Here is a 20,091-nt window from a genome sequence, read left to right as displayed (position 1 = left end):
CTGTGTGGTAGAAAGCAGAAAGTAATCATGGAAGGACTGCATGGTGGCCAGATGTCTTCAGATTGGGGCTCCATTGCCACAGGAGTACCTCAAGGCTCAGTATTGGCCCACTTCTTTTTCTAATATTTATTAATGATCTGCCACTATGCAAAGAACATGGGAAAAACACAATGTTCGCTGATGACGCTACCATAGCAGTTAATAATCCATTAGGGCATGTGTAAAATAAGACAGTACATAAGGGTTTTGCAGATACAACAAAACGGTTCGAAACTAGTGGACTTTCCATCAACCTAAAAAAGACAAATTATGTTCTTTTTTCCTTTAATGCAAATGTTACCAATGAAATTAATCTAAAAATGAGTGTACATGAGAGTCTTAAAGGTTGAGTCCTCCAAATTCTTGGGTCTACATACAGACAGCAAACTTAAGTGGCACTACCATATTCAAGATCTATGCAAAAGGTTAAGCTCAGCAACATTTGCCTCGAGAATCATATCAGGCAGTAGGGAGATGACCACAATAAAAACAGTATACTTTGGCTATTTCCATCAACTTATGGCCTACAATGTAATATTCTGGGGAAATCAACCGATAGCAAGAAAAGTGTTTCATGCAAGAAGTGAGCCATAAGAATTACGTGTGTGGAGTACATCATAGGCACTCATGCAGAAATCTATTTTAAAGATCTTCAAATCTTTACAACAACTGCTCAATATAATTCTCCCTGATGTGCTTTGTTTCAAAAAATAGCAACTTATTTAAACCAATAGTTTGTTCCATAATTATAACATCAGAAGAAAACTTGATATTCATTATGATTTAAAAACAAAGACTATGGTGTAAAAGAGGGTTTTATACAGTGGCACCCATATTTTTAATGCCCTTCCACCAATAATTAAAGAACTGGTTGGAAACATACCCAGGTTTAAAGAAAAGCTGAGGCAGTCTTTTCTCGGTGGATCTTATTACAGTATAGATGAATTTCTAAGCCAAAATGCATTATACCTCCTGAGTATGCTTAAATCTATTTTTGTGGCCTTTATGGCCTTAATCATCATTCTTTGTCTATCTACAGTGTAATTTAAAAATTGAAATGTTTGTATATCTGTATGTATAACTGTATATTCATTCAGAAGTCAAATATGATAACTCATACATAAAGTTATGTGTTAGGTTATCCGTTCCTGTTACTTGTATGATAAGAACAATATACTTGTGCACTAAACAATAATTTGTAAAAACTTGACTAGTTCTATATCCAGAGATACATCCTCATATGGATCTACAGAACTCGAAATAAATAAATAAAAATAAGATAAATACCAACTCATCCTGTGTTCGAGAACAGCATTCACAGTGGGGCTGCATTTTGGCTGCTTTGGTGCATTACAGGGCAGTGAACAAACAACTTTAAATTAAGCCTGCTGGTTATCTTTTAATCTGCTAAATTAAAATGTTGCTAATTCCCTTTAAGAATTGAAGCAAATACACAAAGCACAAACACCTGTGGTAAAAATTATTAACTTCCTAAAACGTTTTGGGGAGATTGTAGTTAGCAAACTTGAAAACAGAGTCCTTTTATTATAAATGTAGCTAATATATTGGGCTACTCCTCTTTACAGGAACACTAGATGTAACACAGTATGTTAATTAGAATATCTGCTACAGTAACTAAATCACGCCGATTTATTAGAAATTACTCATAGGTTATGCAAAGGACAATGGAAGCTTCTGAAAATTCTCAAAAATGCTTCTTTGCGTTACATGAGCTTTATTGTGATATAAATGCAGCTAGAAAATACGTAGAATTTCTGGAAAATCTAAAGCAAGTATTGAGGAATCCTCTTGAAAACAAAAACTGTGAATCAGAAAGTGCTTACAGCAGGCCTAGATCTAAAAAACTACAGAACAATTTCAGCATTCTAGACAGTGTAAAGGCAAACAAGGAAGACTTTAATGATATTGATTGGCATCTAACAGATGCTGCTGATATACGAAACGCTGCTGATATACGAAACGCTGCTGATAAATGAAAATATAGAAACAGCATTGCCCCAAAAGGCAGTAATGGCAGAAATACATAGGTATCTTAGGAAATCTAAGTTAGTTGTTTACTTAGACTGTCATGGTCACGATCTCACAAAAACCTTGCAAAATGAATGCAATCTTAGAGTTACCAGCTATGTAAAACCTGGGGCCCCTATGAACGAAGTTATAAGGAACATACAGCGTGATAACACTACACAAGAAAATCGGGTTTTAGTTATAATTGGTGGTGCAAACGATGTTTATTGCAATGAACTAACAAGTGCCATCCGTGACCTACGGAAAACCCTAGATACAGTGAAAAATGAAAGTGTAATAGTGACTGGAATACCACACAGATATGACCTAATAGAAACATCATGTGTCAACCAGGTAATTATTAAGGCCAACAGGCAATTTCGCAAAATATGCAAAGCATACAGAAACACAAACTTCCTAGATGTGAAATTCTTGGAAAGGAATAAATGAGATGGCTGAGATGATGTACACAAAAACAACATCACGCCTATTATTGTATCAACTCAAAATGGAGACGCCATCTCATCACAGATGAGAGGCCTACCAGCAACAAAAAAAAAAAAAAAAAAAAAAACAGCAGAACAAACACAACCAATATCAGTTACACAAAATGCAGCAGTACAAACAATAATCAAAGCAAAAATGCCAACAACAGCATCACCATCAACAGCAGCATCACAGACAGCAGTAACAACAGAAATCCCAGCATTAGCAGGAGCAGCAGCACAAACAATAATCGGAACAGAAATGCCAACAACAGCATCACAACCAACAGCAGCATCACAGACAGCAACAACAGCAGAAATCCCAGCATTAGCAGGAGCAGCAGCAGACATGGAAACAACCATCCATTTGGTAGCAAGTAGATGGAAAAGGACACCTCCTTCCCATAATTGCAGATATGACAAAAAAGAAGCCACCAAGTTAAGTAACATTAAATGTCTAACAGTACTCCACCAAAATATTCTGTGTGAAAAAACAAAGTGCATCAGCTGGAAGTCGAGTTACAAATCTTAGACAGCACTGTTATCTGTATTACAGCGCACTGGTGTAAAGAAAGTAAAATCTTATATATTAATTTACCCTCATATGTCCAAGCATGCTCCTATTGCAGAAACACAATGAAAGGTGGAGGATCATGTATTTATGTTAAGAACGGCATTGAATTTAAAGTCAGAAATGATATTATCATGGTAAGTGTAGACAAAGACTTTGAAGTGTCAGCAATAGAGATAGTTGCTATAAATATGCCCAAGAAACTAACTATATTATGTGTATATCATTCTCCCAGTGGTAATTTAGAGATATTCTTTTCAAAACTTATACAAAGCCTAGAACAAGCGTGGACTCTGAAACATAATATCCTTTTGTGTGGGGACTTTAACATAAATACAACTAAAACAGATGACACCAGTAACACATTTATGAATATCCTACATAGTTTTAGTCTATCATCACTAGTCAACCGTGCAACAAGAATAACCACACATTCATCATCTACCATTGAGCATGTAGCTACAGATGTAGGCAGAGAAAACTGTGATGTACTTGTCAAAAATCTGGGACTGTCTGACCATTTATGTCACAATAATAATAATAATAATAATAATAGCTTTATTCAACATCGAATGGTACACTGCACATGTACAAAGAAACAGTAATGATTAAAATTATTTGTACAATACACAAGACCCATTCTTCTGAATACGTCATTAATTTACAACAAAATTACAATAAGATGTTTACTGATTTCTATTCACATAATTTCACAAAGCATTTGTTGTTCTTGATATAAGTATGGTACTCTTCTAATGTGCAGAAAGGGTGTTTTACCAAAAATTTCTTAAGCTGATGTTTCAGTTTAATTGTAGGAAGAGCCATGACTGCACTAGGCAGTACATTAGCTAATTTTATACCTGCATACTGAGGCCCCTTTTCATAAAGTGCTGTTCTGTGGCTGCCAATGTAAAATCTTTCTTTATTTCTAGTATTGTACTGGCAGGAATCTGAATAAGTGTTTGGGTGCAGTCTTTTCACAAGCAATATGGCTTTTAGAATGTATGTGTTTATAACAGTTAACACCCCTGGTTTTGGAAACAAGTTGCTACAAGATTCCCTATATTTTGCTCCACAGATTATTCTCACATCCTTTTTTTGAAGAATAAGTAGCATATCTAGATTAGCTTTGGTTGTTACCCCCCAAATTTCAATACCGTAGTTCAAGTGAGAGGAGAAAAGAGCATGGTATGCAGTCATTAGGACTACGTGTATCTATAGAACTTGCTAACAGTACTGATTGCAAATATATTTTTTGACAACTTAGTTGTTAGGGAGTCAATATGTGTGTCCCATATCAGGTTGCTTTGAATTGTTATGCCAAGGAATTTTACACTAGACTCTTTCTTTACCAATTCGTTGCCAATGTATAATTTAATTTCATTTTTCAAACTACTTTTGTTAAACTCCATTAAACGTGTTTTACTGGTGCTTACATTTAAGTGGCTTTCATTAAAAAACTGAACAATTTCTTTTGTCACATTATTACAGTCGGCCTCTAGTTCATTACATGATTCCTTTTTACACACAATGGACGTGTCATTGGCATACAGAACAATTTTGGAATTTATAGTACAGTATTTGATATCATTTACATAGATCAAAAAAAGAAGGGGGCCCAAAAGTAAAAGCTTGTGTAAAAAAAAAAAAATCAAAACTGCATGTATATAAAAGAGTCTACTCACCATCAGCTTTGCAAGAGTTTTGTCGGGCAATCAGGATTGTGAAAGACCAGTGTATTGAACATAAGCATCACACATGCTTACAACAGCCGAGCAAATCCGCTATTGCAGAACATTGCCTTGACACCAGTCATCCTATGGAATACAACAACATGGAGATTCTGGCTTGCACGTCCAGCTATTGGGATAGTGTTATTAAGGAAGCTGTTGAAATCAGACTATCAAGCAACCTTATTAACAGAGATGGTGGATTTTGTGTAAATGCTGCTTGGAATCTGGCTCTGTCTCTCATGAAAAAACAGAGGGACAGAATTAGTGCTACCTCACCTGTTGATTAATAGTAACTATCAATATTTCTGATGTTGGTTATCTTTGGTTGTGTTGACACTTGTTCTGTGTGTGGTGTCTTCCTTGTTTCTCCTCTGTGAACCGAGGTATTAAATTTGCTTGCACATTTTTCCTTCCTTGCATTTGTGCCTTGAGAATGGCAGGGTGTGCTCCTGTCGAAATATCGGCGGTGTTCGATGACGTCACCCGGCAGCAAACCCGTAAGTTATTTGAAAACTCAATGGTATTGCTTCCAACTACTGAGGAGGAAGTATGCAATGTTGTAAGGCAATTAAAGAACAAAAGCTCACCAGGTTTAGATGAAATCCCAATGTGTGTGCTGAAAAAATGCATAAACGGTATCAAAGCTCCACTAACAGAAATCATAAATGGATCCTTCAAAACTGGTTACTTCCCTGACTATCTGAAGCATGCCAAAATTTTACCAGTTCACAAGAAAGGTGATGTAGAAAACGTTGAGAACTACAGACCGATAGCCTTATTGTCATGCTTTTGCAAAGTGATAGAAGCAATAATGAAAAACAGGCTTTTGAGCTATCTAAGTAAATTCAACCTCTCCTGCAATGACCAGCATGGTTTCAGGCCTGGTAGAGGTACAGAATCTGCAATAGCACAATTTCCAAATCAGTTTTAGAAGTAGCCTACTAGATGAGAACAGCTACGGAACTGGCCTTTTCCTAGACCTGTCTAAGGCATTAGATACAGTTGACCACCAGAAGCTGTCGCATAAATTAGAGGCACTAGGAGTAAGGGGAGTGGTTCTCAAATGGTCACACATGTCTCCAGTGGATCAAAGTACATTGAGAAACATATGTCTGATCCACAATATATCAATATTGGGGTCCACAAAGAAGTGTACTAGGTCTTGTATTATTTCTGGTGTATATAAATGATTTCCCGCAACATATCAGCCATGGAAAGAAGATATTGTTTGCGGATGACAGCAACATAGTAATCACCAGTAAGACACCAGCACAAATGTTGGAAAATTCTACTGAAGTGCTGATGGATGTTCACAAATGGCCTCAGGAAAACAAAGTAACTCTCAACACAAACAAAACAAATACAATATGCTTTAGAATGAACAGAAAACAAAGTCCCTGAAATTTAAAACTAGATAAGATCTCCATAGATGATGTACATACAACAAAATTCTTAGGGTTGCACATTGACAGCCAAATGAAGTGGAATGAACATGCTATGAAATTCTCGAAAAAGATATCCACAACATGTTATGCACTTAAGAGTCATTTTATCTGCATGCAGTAGTGAATGTTTGAGAAGTGTATACTTTAGTTATGTTCATTCAGTAATCAGTTATGATATAATTTTCTGGGGAAACAGTGCTCAGAATTTACAAACAGTATTTAAAAATGTAAAAGAGAGCAGTAAGAATTATAACAAAAAGCAGTAAGCGGGCTCACTGCAGAGAACTTTTCAAAATGTTAGAAATTCTAACTGTTCCTTGTGAATTTATATTCCAAACCATAGTGTACATCAAGAAAAATATAGAAAATTATAGCACAAATAGCAGTATTCGTAACTATAGTACAAGAACGAGTCACTGTCTTCACCTAGACAGGAAGAATAAACATAAGACTCAAAATAGCTTCTTGTATGAAGGTGTAAAACTGTATAATAAACTGCCATAGAAAATAAAAGAAGCAGATAAAATGCACCGCTTTAGGAAAAATCTTAAATTGTTTCTGCAGGAACACTGCTTTTACACTGTAAGTGAGTTCCTTAGTACAAAACGATTGTAAATAGCTTTTGTTTCACAATATTTTGATAAGGGTCAAAAATGATTGTAAATAACTTATATGTCACAATTTTTAACTACATATAACAATAAACTGTATAAATATATGAATGTACGCAACTGACAACATCCATACAATTTAAAATGTCCACAGATGGCTAAATAAATAAATAAGATAAGATAAATAAATAGATATGCTGCAAAATTCAGGGGCGATATATTCTTTGGCAGCACCAATGAACCAAAAACGCTGATTTTCAACGGAATTAGTTACATATCAAAAACACTTGTACCAGTAACTTATGAAAATAGTTTTGTAAGTGTCCGAAAATTCATACGTAAATATACAATGAAATTGGAGAATGATTTTTTGAATGAGTAGAGGCCTGCTGATCTCAAAAATTATAAAGAGAACAAATAATTTTACGCCTACAATTGACGATAACGATACGAGTTTATCGCGGCACTCGCCAGTGTTTGAAATTTCAGAATATATCACAACACAAACCGGTATTGATAGTCAATGAAAGATTACACAGAAGCGACACAATCAGTAAAATATGCAAATCTAGAAAATTAAATTGGCACAGGAATCTTGTATACACGGTCTCAAGGAAATTTCCTGTGTCAATTTTTATATAATAAACAAACTTGTGTATTGCATGGGTTTTTCACTTAGCTGTTTTCGTGAACGCATCTGTTGTACTCGCATGCCAACGAGGAAAACTGCTGCGTAAATTTATCTCCGTCAAAATCGCTAAAATGTGCAGCACCAACAAAGTATGTCTTCTGTCTGTTGCAGCTAACAATGTAAACATGCAACTTACATTCTATGTTGATAAAGCCATACTCATACATATAACCTTAACAACAAAATTTTCTGAACATTTAAAATAATGATGTTGTAGTGACAGAAACTCAATTTAAGCTCAGATTTACTTCTTAACTAAACTAAATAATTTATCTCAGATTTTAAGCACAGGAACATTTTACATGTGCTACATTGCCCAAATTTAAAGTCTGTATAACCCTGTTAACATGCATTTTTATCTATTTTTCTGTTCACTGTTCATCATCTGAGATAAGTGCTTAGCACTTAACACCCTGAAATCTACATATGGTAATATGTTTGGTGCTCTTCATTATTTTGTTTGTGGACCATCATCATCACCAACAGCAGCAGCAAAAATGCTCATTTTCTGGCACCCCATAGAAAATGATATTGGTCAACATCAAGGTTCAAAGCTTAATATTGTATTCCGTCTTTCCTCATTAATTTATTACTCTGCATTGCTTGCCTATATTCTAGTCGTGCTGCTGCAACAGCAAAATCGATGATGTGATGGAACACACTGCTTGTTAGTGCTATATCTCACAGTGTAGTTAGATCCGCACCACCCATTTATGTGTTATATTTTGTAATTGCATTTGGTCTAGGAATCTGTATGTAAGCCTTGTCCATCTTTGACCAACACTGAATGTAGAGAATATGATGCACGCCAAAAGTGGACAATGCAATATCAATAGGATTATCTCAAACCATTTGATAACAGCTACTTTTATCTTTCATCAGTTCTTATAACCAGATCAAATGAACTTCAGCCCTCCCTTTTCAAATCTAAATCTCTCCTGAAATGTATAGATTTTAGGAGGACTAGTCATTGCTAACTTTGGCCCACAAGTTAGGAGACTGTCTCGTGAGGGTACAGATGTGAAGTACCTGATTTATACAAGTGAATACATATAACTCTTCAATGTATAATGTGTTTGTATTTCCCAACATTCTCAGTATATGGAATCCCAGTACAGTTAGCATATTGAACCCAAAAAAATTTTTTTTTAAATTCTGCTCCACTACAGTCCACTGATTTTCCTGTTAGTGTAACAAGATCTACAATCACAAGGCAAGTCATATTATCAAAGATGGTTTGGTCAAAATATTATACAAAATGTTAAAATGTTGTCCTCATAGTTGGAGTAGTATCAAATGTTGCTGTTTCTGGTACTTCAGCATTATACCTGGAAATAAAAGTAAAATACACTACCGGCCATTAAAATTCCTACACCACGAAGATGACATGCTACAGATGCGAAATTTAACCGACAGGAAGAAGATGCTATGATATGCAAATGATTAGCTTTTCAGAGCATTCACACAAGGTTGGCGCAGGTGGCGACACGTAAAACGCGCTGACATGAGGAAAGTTTCCAACCGATTTCTCATACACAAACAGCAGTTGACCAGCATTGCCTGGTGAAACATTGTTGTGATGCCTCGTGTAAGGAGGAGAACTGCGTACCATCATGTTTCCGACTTTGATAAAGGTTGGATTGTAGCCTATTGCGATTGAAGTTCATCGTATCGCGACATTGTTGCTCGCGTTAGTTGAGATCCAATGACTGTTAGCAGAATATGGAATCGGTGGGCTCAGTAGGGTAATACAGAATGCTGTGCTGGATCCCAATGGCATCGTATCACTAGCAGTCGAGATGAGAGGCATCTTATCTGCATAGCTGTAATGGATCGTGCAGCCACGTCTCGATCTCTGAGTCAACAGATGGGGACATTTGCAAGACAACAACCATCTGCACAATCAGTTGGACGACATTTGCAGCAGCATGGACTATCAGCTCAGAGACCATGGCTGTGGTTACCCTTGATGCTGCATCACAAGCAGGAGTGCCTGCGATGGTGTACTCAACAACGAACCTGGGTGCACAAATGGCAAAACGTCATTTTTACGGACGAGTCCAGTTTTGTTTACAGCATCATGATGGTCACATCCATGTTTGGCGACATCGCGGTGAACACACATTGGAAGCATGTATTTGTCACCGCCATACTCACGTATCACCCGGCATGATGGTATGGGGAGCCATTGGTTACACGTCTCAGTCAACTCTTGTTTGCATTGATGGCACTTTGAACAGTGGACATTACATTTCAGATGTGTTATAACCTGTGGCTCTACCCTTCATTCGATCCCTGCAAAACCCTACATTTCAGCAGGATAATGCATGACTGCATGTTGCAGGTCCTGTAGGGCCTTTCTGGATACAGAAAATGTTCGACTGCTGCCCTGACCAGCACATTCTCCAGATCTCTCACCAATTGAAAACGTCTGGTCAATAATGGCCGAGCAACTGGCTCATCACAATACGCCAATCACTACTCTAGATGAACTGTGGTATCGTGCTGAAGCTGCATGGGCAGCTGTACCTGTACACACCATCCAAGCTCTGTTTGATTCAATGCCCAGGCGTATCAAGGCCGTTATTATGGCCAGAGGTGGTTGTTCTGGGTACTGATTTCTCAGGATCTATGCACCCAAATTGCATGAAAATATAATCACATGTCAGTTCTAGTATAATATATTTGTCCAATAACTACCCGTATATCATCTGCATTTCTTCTTGGTGTAGCAATTTTAATGGCCAGTAGTATATATACAATAATGTTTTGCTAACTATACTGTAAATATGCTGTATAAGCAGGTCTGTAGCAACTGCTTACTCTGCCTTGTGTCTCTATTTTCCACACTTGTGCTGGACTTCACTTGTACTCTGAACTGGATGATGACTCCTCACCTGCTGGTGCTTGTGGCCTGACAGCTACATCAGTTTCATCTTTTTCTTCAGATACCTCAAATTCTGGGTCCTTTACTGCCAATTAATTCCACTACTTCTTTATCAGCTAAACCTACAGCAAAAAGGGAGTTAATGTGTTAATTTTTTTTTCTACTGAGCATAGTTTACACTACAACACTAGGCTGCACACAACTGCGCTACCAGCCACTGCACATGTGCGGCACAATTTTGGTGAAACTAAACTGTTTCAGCTTGTTCCAATTTTGGCAACTCTATCTGTGTGAGTTTTGAAGTTAGGGGTGTCAGTATAGCATAAACAAAGTCAAATATGAAGTGGAGTATAGAGGGAATTGTTCGCTTTTTGGACATCTATACTATACACAGATGTTTGTGAGATTTCAATTATATTGATTAAAGACTCAAGCAGCAATGTATTTCTGCACTTGGGGCTGTACTACACCACCTAAAACATTGATGGACTGAAAATATCTGAGATGAAGAGCAAAATAAACTAAATTTGGAGTACATATACAAACGAACTGAGAAATGTAGGCAAGCAAAATTGACTGTGGAACCACCACACCTGCAAGATTAAAATTCAATTGTTCGAGTTAGCTAATTCTTTTCTCAGGAAAAACTGTGTATAGGAGAGAAAGCTACATAATTCTGGCAAGCTGAATTCTGTATTCAATATTCATTTACTTAAAACGTCACAGCAGTGTTTCACATTAACAATCTATAGTACATATTTTTAAACTATGTAATGTTGCGAAGATACAGATCCATTTGCAAGGATGAAGTTTGCAATCTATCCTCTTCTTATTGTGATTTGTTTTGAATTATTGTTGTTGCCAGATCACAGCTTTGTATCTATCAGCCTGCCACCACCCCTTCCCAGCATGCTTCTCCAAGTTCCTAGCTGGTAAACTGTTGTAATTACATTTATTTAATGCGGTAACCATCATTCAAATTCAGTGCCACTTGCAGAGCATTTAGAAGCCAAGAGTTTCTAGTGTATGCTTCTCTTTTCTGTAAGTGCTTCTTTGTGCAGTTTGAGTAGGGTGCAAAAAAACATCTCTGTGAACAGAATGTAGTGTCATGGTAGTGCCTTTCTGTTTTTTGTAACAGCAACGATATGAGTGTTTTAATTCAACCACCCACCCATGTCCATGCATCAGTACTCACTGCACACATAAAAATTACAACAGGTTATGGGCCTAGTGCACACGTGTAGTGAGTGTGAAAAAAGAACACGAGGTACAAGAGCTGATGAAGATGATCTATCTGATGTTCTACCTTAGCTGAGGATAAAGGGAACAATTCAGAATAATGGAACCATCTGTAAAGATACATCTGTGCAGAAATAACTATTTCCACTGGTCAATTCGTGTTCGTCTGTTGATACAACATTGTGAGGCATTACTCTATGGCATAGAACCCAGATTTGGAATATGTTACAATCAGCTGGACAGGGAGAAAAGAAGAAAAATGAGAGAGTCTTGTCCATCATTCTAAACCTGGTTGAAGACCAGTACCTATAGATGACTGGCACTCTAAACCTTGCGAAGAAAGCATCGGAGAAACTGGAAAAAATACACTGCAACAGCCTGCTTAACATTATATCCAAGGTGAGGACTTAGTAAATATGAAGAAAGAAGACAATATGACTACAGACGACTATGTAGTGAAGATACTGGCTGCCAACAGAATAGTGAAGCAAGGGGGCCTTACCTTTGATGAAAAAACAGTTGCAAGCTTCTTGCTTCTAGGACTGCCTCTGGAGAAATATGAAGGACTCACTAGAAGTTTAGAAAGAGACGAAAGCAGACTGACCACAGACCTTGTCATCAACAGGCTAGAATTAGAAGTGCCTGGAACCAGATTCTAAGCCCACTAAGAGCCGAGAAGAAGCCAAAGCAAATGCAGCACAAGTTGGAGGTCATAAACAACACAAGTTTTGCTGGAGTCACTACAAACACCATAAACAAAACCAAGAAGGGGAGAGTAACACAGCCAGCAGGAACACCCTATGTATGTGATTAAAAGTATCTGGACATCCCACTAAACATACGTTTTTCATATTGGGTGCATTGTGCTGCCACCTACTGCCAGGTACACCATATCAGCGACCTCAGTAGTCATTAAGACATCGTGTGAGAGCAGAATGGGGCACTCCGCGGAACTCACCAACTTCAAACATGGTCACGCGATTGGGTGTCACTTGTGTTATACATCTGTATGTGAGATTTCGACACTCCTAAATACCCCTAGGTCCACTGTTTCCAAATTGATAGTGAAGTGGAAACGTGAAGTGACATGTACAACACAAAAGCATACAGCATGACCTCGTCTGTTCACTGACAGAGACTGCCGACAGTTGAAGAGGGTCATAATGTGTAATAGACAGACATCTATCCAGACCATGACACAGGAAATCCAAACTGCATCAGGATCCACTGCAAGTACTATGACAGTTAGGCGGGAGGTGAGAAAACTTAGATTTAATGGTCGAGTGGCTGCTCATAAGCCACACATCAGTCAGTAAATGCCAAACGACGCCTTGCTTGGTGTAAGGACCGTATACATTGGATGACTGTACAGTGGAAAAACGTTGTGTGGAGTGACGAATCACGGTATACAATGTGGCGATCCGATGGCAGGGTGTGGGTATGGCAAATGCTGGGTGAACATCATCTGCCAGCATGTGTAGTGCCAACAGTAAAATTCGGAGGCGGTGATGTTATGGTGTAATTGTGTTTTTTAAGGAGTGCGTGGTATTATCACAGCATAGGCCTACATTGATGTTTTAAGAACCTTCTTGCTTCCCACTGTTGAAGAGCAATTCGGGGATGGCAATTGCATGTTTCAATATGATCGAGCACCTGTTCATAATGCACGGCCTGTGGCAGAGTGATTACGCAACAGTAACATCCCTGTAATGGACTGGCCTGCATAGAGTGCTGACCTGAATCATACAGAACACTTTTGGGATGTTTTGGAACGCCGACTTCATGCCAGGCCTCACTGACTGACATCTATATCTCTCCTTGGTGTAGTACTCCGTGAAAAATGGGCTGCCATTTCCCAAGAAACCTTCCAGCACGACTGAATGTATGCCTGCAAGAGTGGAAGGTATCATCAAGGCTAAGAGTGGGACAACACCATATTGAATTCCAGCATTACCGATGGAGGTCACCACGAACTTGTAAGCCATTTTCAGCCAGGGGTCCAGATTCTTCTGATCACATAGTGTATCTCCCGTGGTGAAGCAGATCATATTGCCAAGGAGTGCCCACATTTCCATGGAAAACAAGAAGGGGTGCATCAAGCAAGCAGAATGTTACCAAGAAATCAGCATAGAGGGCAAATGAGTGCAAGCTCAGCAGTGGTAAGAATTATCCTAACAGTGAAGACTCAAGTGCAAGTGCAAAGAAAGCTGATGCAATAGTGGCATTGACAATGACCAAAAGTGGATGAGCTGTTGATGAAAAGGTGTGGGTTCTGGATTCAGAAGCATCACATCATATGACTAGTCACCGAGAGATGCTACAGGACTTAGAGATGGATAACTTGGGAGAAGTTGAATTGTATGATGGAAAAGTTACTAAAGTGACTGGTAAGGGAAGTGTTTCAAGGGAAGTGTTGTTATGAAAGCAAAAAAGTCATGTGGAGGTAAATCAATCCAATTTACAGACGTTCTGGTGAAAGAACTGGGTGGGAACTTGTCTGTTAAACAAATGGACAAGAAAGGAATGTGTATTAGATTAAAAAACGGTGCTGTTGATGTGTCTATTGGTGAGAAGGAAGTGCTGAGAGGAAGACCGTCAGGCAGTGATGTCTATTTAGTGCATTGTGAATATTACAAATTGAATAACAATACATTGATGCCCCACAACAACAAAACACGTCAACCAGTGGAAAATTAAGCAACAGCCAGACGGGTAGAAATTTTGTGGCACCACAGACTTGAACATTGAGAATATTAGCCCAAAGTCTGTGGAGTCACTAAGTAAAAAGAAAAATGTGAAGTTTGTGTGCAAGAAAAAATGAAAAGACAATCTTTCAAATCAAGCCAAACTACTACTGAAAATGTTCTAAAACTAGTACATGGTGATATGGGCTATATTAGACAGACATCCTTAGGTCGAGCACATTACTATGCTACTTACCTGAATGATCACTTAAGATATTAGGTAGTAAAAGTGCTAAAGCAGAAAAGTGATGTGTTTCTCTCTTTTGTGGAGTTTAAGGGAGATGCAGAGTGTGAGATTGTGAGACAACCGCAAAGCTTCTAATTGGACAATGGAACTGAGTACATCAACAGCACATTTGAACAAATGTTCAAGAAAGAGGGCATATTTCACTGGAAAAGCACAGTTTACTATTTCCCATCCAATGGAAAAGCTGGTTGCCTGAACCAAACACTTATGTCCAGTGTGAGGCATCTATTATTCCAAAGTGGTTTGCTCAACACTTTTTGGGGATAAGCTTTGATGTTGGCCTGCTGCATCTGTAATAGATGCCCAGCAAGATCCCTTGGTGGAAAAATTGTGTATGAAGTATGGAAACAGAAAGAAGTTATTGAAGAAAACGCTCCAAGTGTTTGGCTGCAGAGCCTGGACTAGCATATTGAGATCTGAAAAACTTGGGGAACGGCAGTAGAATCTTTTTATCATGGAGTAGAAGCAGGATCAAAAGGGTATCAAATGTGGAGCCTTGGACAAAGAAAAATCCTTTTGAGAAGAGATGCAATCTTTGATGAGAGAGTATTCACTCTGAAAGCTACAGTAAACAAAGAACTGTATCTTCCAGGAGAAGTAATCACAAAGCGGACAGCAACAGCTGATCCACACGGTAATGAGGTAACAGCAGACTATGCAAGATGGTGCAGTTGACCTTTCCTGATCTATCAACAGATGGCGACAACACACCACTGAGAAGTGCAGAAATGGTAGCAGATGATGCAGTTGAGTCAACAGCTGTTCGATGAGATGGGAGCCAATCTGGGATCGGGGAAGACGATGGATACAATACTGAAAACGGTGTAGTTACAAGCAGTGGAGATAGTGATGTGAGTGAGAAGTGCAATATCATGTCGGATACCGAAATTTCTAGAGCAAATAGTGAAGTAGAGTTACGGTGGTCTTCATGTCTGGTGAAACCGAAAAAGTGTGGTTCATGTTTTTTTTTTCCACCATGTGCCAAGTGAATCTAGCTGATTGAACATCAGTATATGAGGTTTCAGCCTCAGTTCACAGGCAAGTGTACAGCCATGGAGTCAGGGGCAAGTAGCTTAAAATGCTACAGTACATGGCAACTTGTCAAAATATCAAAAGCTGATCGTTTTATAAAAAGGAAGTGGGTGTTTACTACAAAGAGAAACAGAGAAAGTGTGAAACTTCCTGACACATTAAAACTGTGTGCCAGACCGAGACTCGAACTCGGGACCTTTGCCTTTCGCAGGCAAGTGATCTATCACACTCCGCTGCAGAGTGAAAATCTCATTCTGGAAACATCCTCCAGGCTGTGGCAAAGCCGTGTCTCCGCAATATCCTTTCTTTCAGGAGTGCTAGTTCTGCAAGGTTCACAGGAGAGCTTCTGTAAAGTTTGGAAGGTAGGAGACGAGGTACTGGCAGAAGTAAAGCTGTGAGTACCGGGCGTGAGTCGTACTTCGGTAGCTCAGTTGGTAGAGCAATTGCCCGCAAAAGGCAAAGGTCCTGAGTTCGAGCCTCGGTCGGGCACACAGTTTTAATCTGCCAGGAAGTTTCATATCAGCGCACACTCCTCTGCAGAGTGAAATCTCATTCTGGACACGGAAATTTGTAAATCAGAATTCCAAACAAATTTTCCACAACATGGCCAGTTCTTGAACGCCTGTAACTGAATATTGTTCCTTTAAACTCAGTGAGACATGCTTTGTAAAGGCTTCATTAACTATCGGGTTAATGGAAATGTGTCATCAGCAACTAAACTGCTCTTCTGGCAGGCCGAGAGTTCTGGACTCTAGTTCCAGTTCTAGTGTACAGCTCACAAAAATGGCATCATTAGACGCCCTTCCTGCTTCACCTATATCAACGTAAGTGAAATGGTAATTGCTGTCTGCAATGTGAAGAAAACCGTGGTGAAGGTAATTATGGAACTCAGAAAAATATTTGGTGGGTATTATATCACAAAATTTCCCATCTACTGCACCAAAGCATGGGAAATTCCATCAAACCTCAAAGTTCATCATTATATCCCCCCCAGTCATTTTCAGTCTGGGGAACGTGTAAAAAAGTAATCAGTATTAGTAATCAAAAAATTGTAGTTCATTAGAATGATACTAAATTATGATCAGGTATGCTACAGTTCAAGCTTTAACAGTCTCATTCTCTCACTGTTGTGAAAATCGGCTGGCATTGGACACCACAGTAATAAGTTAACCCCTCTCTGGCACACACCAAGCATAAACAGACTCAGTGATAGTGTTCATTGTCCCAGCAGCAGCTTGTAGTCAGCCTCAGAACTAAGTATGCAGAAAAGGCGTGTAGACACACTTTTCAGCATCTTGAAAATTTTCATAAATTGGCTATATCAAGTCCATATTTTAACCAATCTCTGACTACTCCTAGTGACATATTAAAAATATGACAGAGGACTTTATCTAATTCACTACAACAATATTTCAATAATTTACTGCAAATGTTATCAATTCCAGCATAATTTTACTTTTTAGACATAATTAGCTTTTCTATTTGCTTCACTGCTATTTTCCAAGCATACATATCATCTATTTTGTTAGTTACACCACTATGTAATAACCGTATAGCTTTATGTAGAGAACCCAAATTCAGCCTGCTGGATTTCTAACTGTTAAGAAAGGATTGTTGGAGATATTAGCCACAATTTCAGGATCTTACACTTTACTGCACTTATTTCTTAAACTAATCATTTCTTTGGTAGCTGAACTAGTCCTTGTCTAAATGTTTTACATATTTCCATTTGGTCTACAATTTGTTATAAGATTACCACTTTCCATTATTTGCGATCAGTTGAGACCTTCAACCATCACAGGCCCCTGTCCTCTCCCATTTGCTTCCTCTTGACATAGAATACAGTATATTTCACAATACCTGAAGTGAGTCTCAGTAGCTCATTTTCTGTTTTAGTGGAAAACAGCATATAGAAAGTGTTGGTTAGGGGGGCAATATAATGCCTGAGTTCTCCTCTGTACAGAGCGCCACTAGCAAGGCACTCACATTCAAGTGACCAAATCGTGATAGAGCCTCTACTTCCTGTAGAGGAGATGGATTCGAAGTAGATTATACTACTTACGGTAACTTTGGCATCCCCAGTGCACTATTTTCGGAAGCTCTCCATGCACACTCATTTGGAGCAAGTTCCAATAGTTTGACGGTAGTCAGATCGACTGCCAGCTGCTTACGAGGTCATCGTGCCACCATCAACGCACAGTAGTACTGTTCATTTTTGGAGCATCACCTGCGAACAGCTTTGTGAAAGAAACAGCGACACTTTCTGTGCAAACCACCCATCGTGCACGACAATGCGCGGGTGCATATAGCACAAGCTGTGGCTGCTCTGTTCGGTCGATGGGACCGGGGAGTACTGTACCGTCCACCGTACTCCCCAGACTTAAGTCCTTGTGACTTTGATTTTATTCCAAAGATGAAGGAACCACTTCGTGGCATTCGCTTCAGAGCTATTCCAGAGATTCGACAGCAGAAAACTGCTCCATTCGCACCATCAAGAGAACAGGCTCTGCTAAAGGTATACTACGCCTTCCACATCACTGGCAACGGGTTCTACAGAACGCTAGTGACTACTTTGAAGGACAGTAACAGGTGCAAACATGTAACTCTTTTGTATCAGTTGTGAATAAATAGTTGCCACTACTTAAGTTCCAACACTCGTCAGATAATCACAAGATTTCAGTGTGGTGCAATGATTGCCAACTTGCTTAAATTAAAATTGTGGACTTCACAAAGCATAAAAACGTTGTATTCTATGACCACAAGATTGATGAGTTACAACTTATATCAATCAACTCTTCCAAATACCTGGGTGTTGTATGAAAAAGAAATGGAATGATCACAAAGGCTAAGTCATTGGTACACGGGTGGCAGACTTGGGTTAATTGGCAGAATACTGGAAAAATGCAGTCAGCCTACTAACAAACACTTTTATGTGCAATTTTAGAATATTGCTATAGTGTGTGGGACCCATACCTGTACCAGACTCAGCTCAAAGGTAACTCCACACCTACTCGTTGGCAATACCATGAAGAACCAACACCAGAAAGACCATGCTCTTCAGCAGACGGTACACTGCTATCGGCCATTTAATGAGTATTGGAATATGTCGGACACATGTTATGGAAAATAACCAGTGGGATGATGATAGTATATTATATGATAATAGTTATTTATCCTGTTGCTCTGCACACCTATAAAGAGTCTTATCTTTGCATTAAGTATATTGTTAATTAAGTATCTACTAAGTGGTGACCCTAACAAAAGTATCATGGAACAGTTACAACAGCAAGAAGAACAAATGGAACAATTACAGCAACAATTACGTAACCAAGAATAGGTGATAATGTGTGATCAGCAATGACACCGCGAGGAAGAGATGGATGCACTGCAACAACAGCACCAGGTGTAGCTATGAATACAGTTGGAAGCAGAGAGAGCACCTATGGTGCAACTACAAGAATCGCCAGAGTCGATCAGCCAGGAAAGTGTGTGTCTGGGTCCGTAGCATCACCTGCCAGATGCCCACCAGCAGACATCACCAATTCTGCCTGCGCCCCAGGCGTGACCCCGCTGGTGCGTGTCTGCAACCGTAAGTACGGCGAGTCTTATTACCTGCCGCCACCCCCTGGGATCGTCCTGGCAGTGCAAGTGAACGACATGTCATTTAAAGCACCACTCCTCTGGATAGATTGTCTATCGCTTTGGTTCATGCACATCAAAGGCCATTCCGTCACTGCCAGGATAAGCCTAGAACCCACCAAATATACACTATTAGACAGTCACTCCGCCAGCGAGGTTAGCGATGTTATTACAAACCCACCTGCCTCCAGAAGGTACAAGTTTCCAAAAGGCGAGTTCATTCAACGACTTTCCATTCCTAACGTGCTGCGCTTAGGGCAATATTGTTGCTCAGAGAGCAAACTAGAGACAGGAAGCCATCACAGCTCTTGTGTCACCTTCGCACATTGGCTGACATGTCCTGCTTGCCAGAAATGTGTTGCACCCTGCGCATGGTAGTGTAAGGGATGAAACTGAGCAATCGTGGGCAAATTATCTGAGCGTGTTGCTGTGCTTGTGTTTACTTCAACGCATGCCAGAGACGGCCTGGATGACATCACCTCTTTTCTCGACGAGTTGACATGGCAGGTCACAGCCCTCAATATACAGAATTGTCAAGACCACACACCATCATAGGGATGATGTAGCGTGCACTCCTCACCCTCACCTAAACCGAAATTATTCAGAAAATGTTTCGAATCCACGAATGGGCCACGAACCCAGTCAAGATCTTCAACATTCCCTCCAAAATGTTTCTTGAAATTCTGCTGCAAGAGTACTT

The 20,091-nt window shown here is 39.2% G+C and overlaps 1 protein-coding gene across 2 annotated transcripts in view; it reads right to left on the bottom strand.

The window, feature by feature from the left end:
* Positions 1–20,091, bottom strand: part of LOC126252950 (uncharacterized) — a 43,480-nt gene that overhangs the window by 22,697 nt on the left and 692 nt on the right. Inside the window, exon 2 of one of the 2 annotated variants that reach the window (XM_049953964.1) lies at positions 10,501–10,612. The gene's annotated coding sequence lies outside the window, so the exon portion shown is untranslated. Of the gene's footprint in view, positions 1–4,808; positions 4,839–10,500; positions 10,613–20,091 lie in introns of those variants that run through there. The other variant, XM_049953963.1, reaches the window with a different exon arrangement.

The sequence above is a fragment of the Schistocerca nitens genome, chromosome 4, assembly GCF_023898315.1.
Source record: "Schistocerca nitens isolate TAMUIC-IGC-003100 chromosome 4, iqSchNite1.1, whole genome shotgun sequence".
Taxonomy (NCBI): domain Eukaryota; kingdom Metazoa; phylum Arthropoda; class Insecta; order Orthoptera; family Acrididae; genus Schistocerca; species Schistocerca nitens.
The sequence above is the reverse complement of the archived record's forward strand: the minus strand, read 5'-3'. Positions and strand labels throughout refer to the sequence as shown.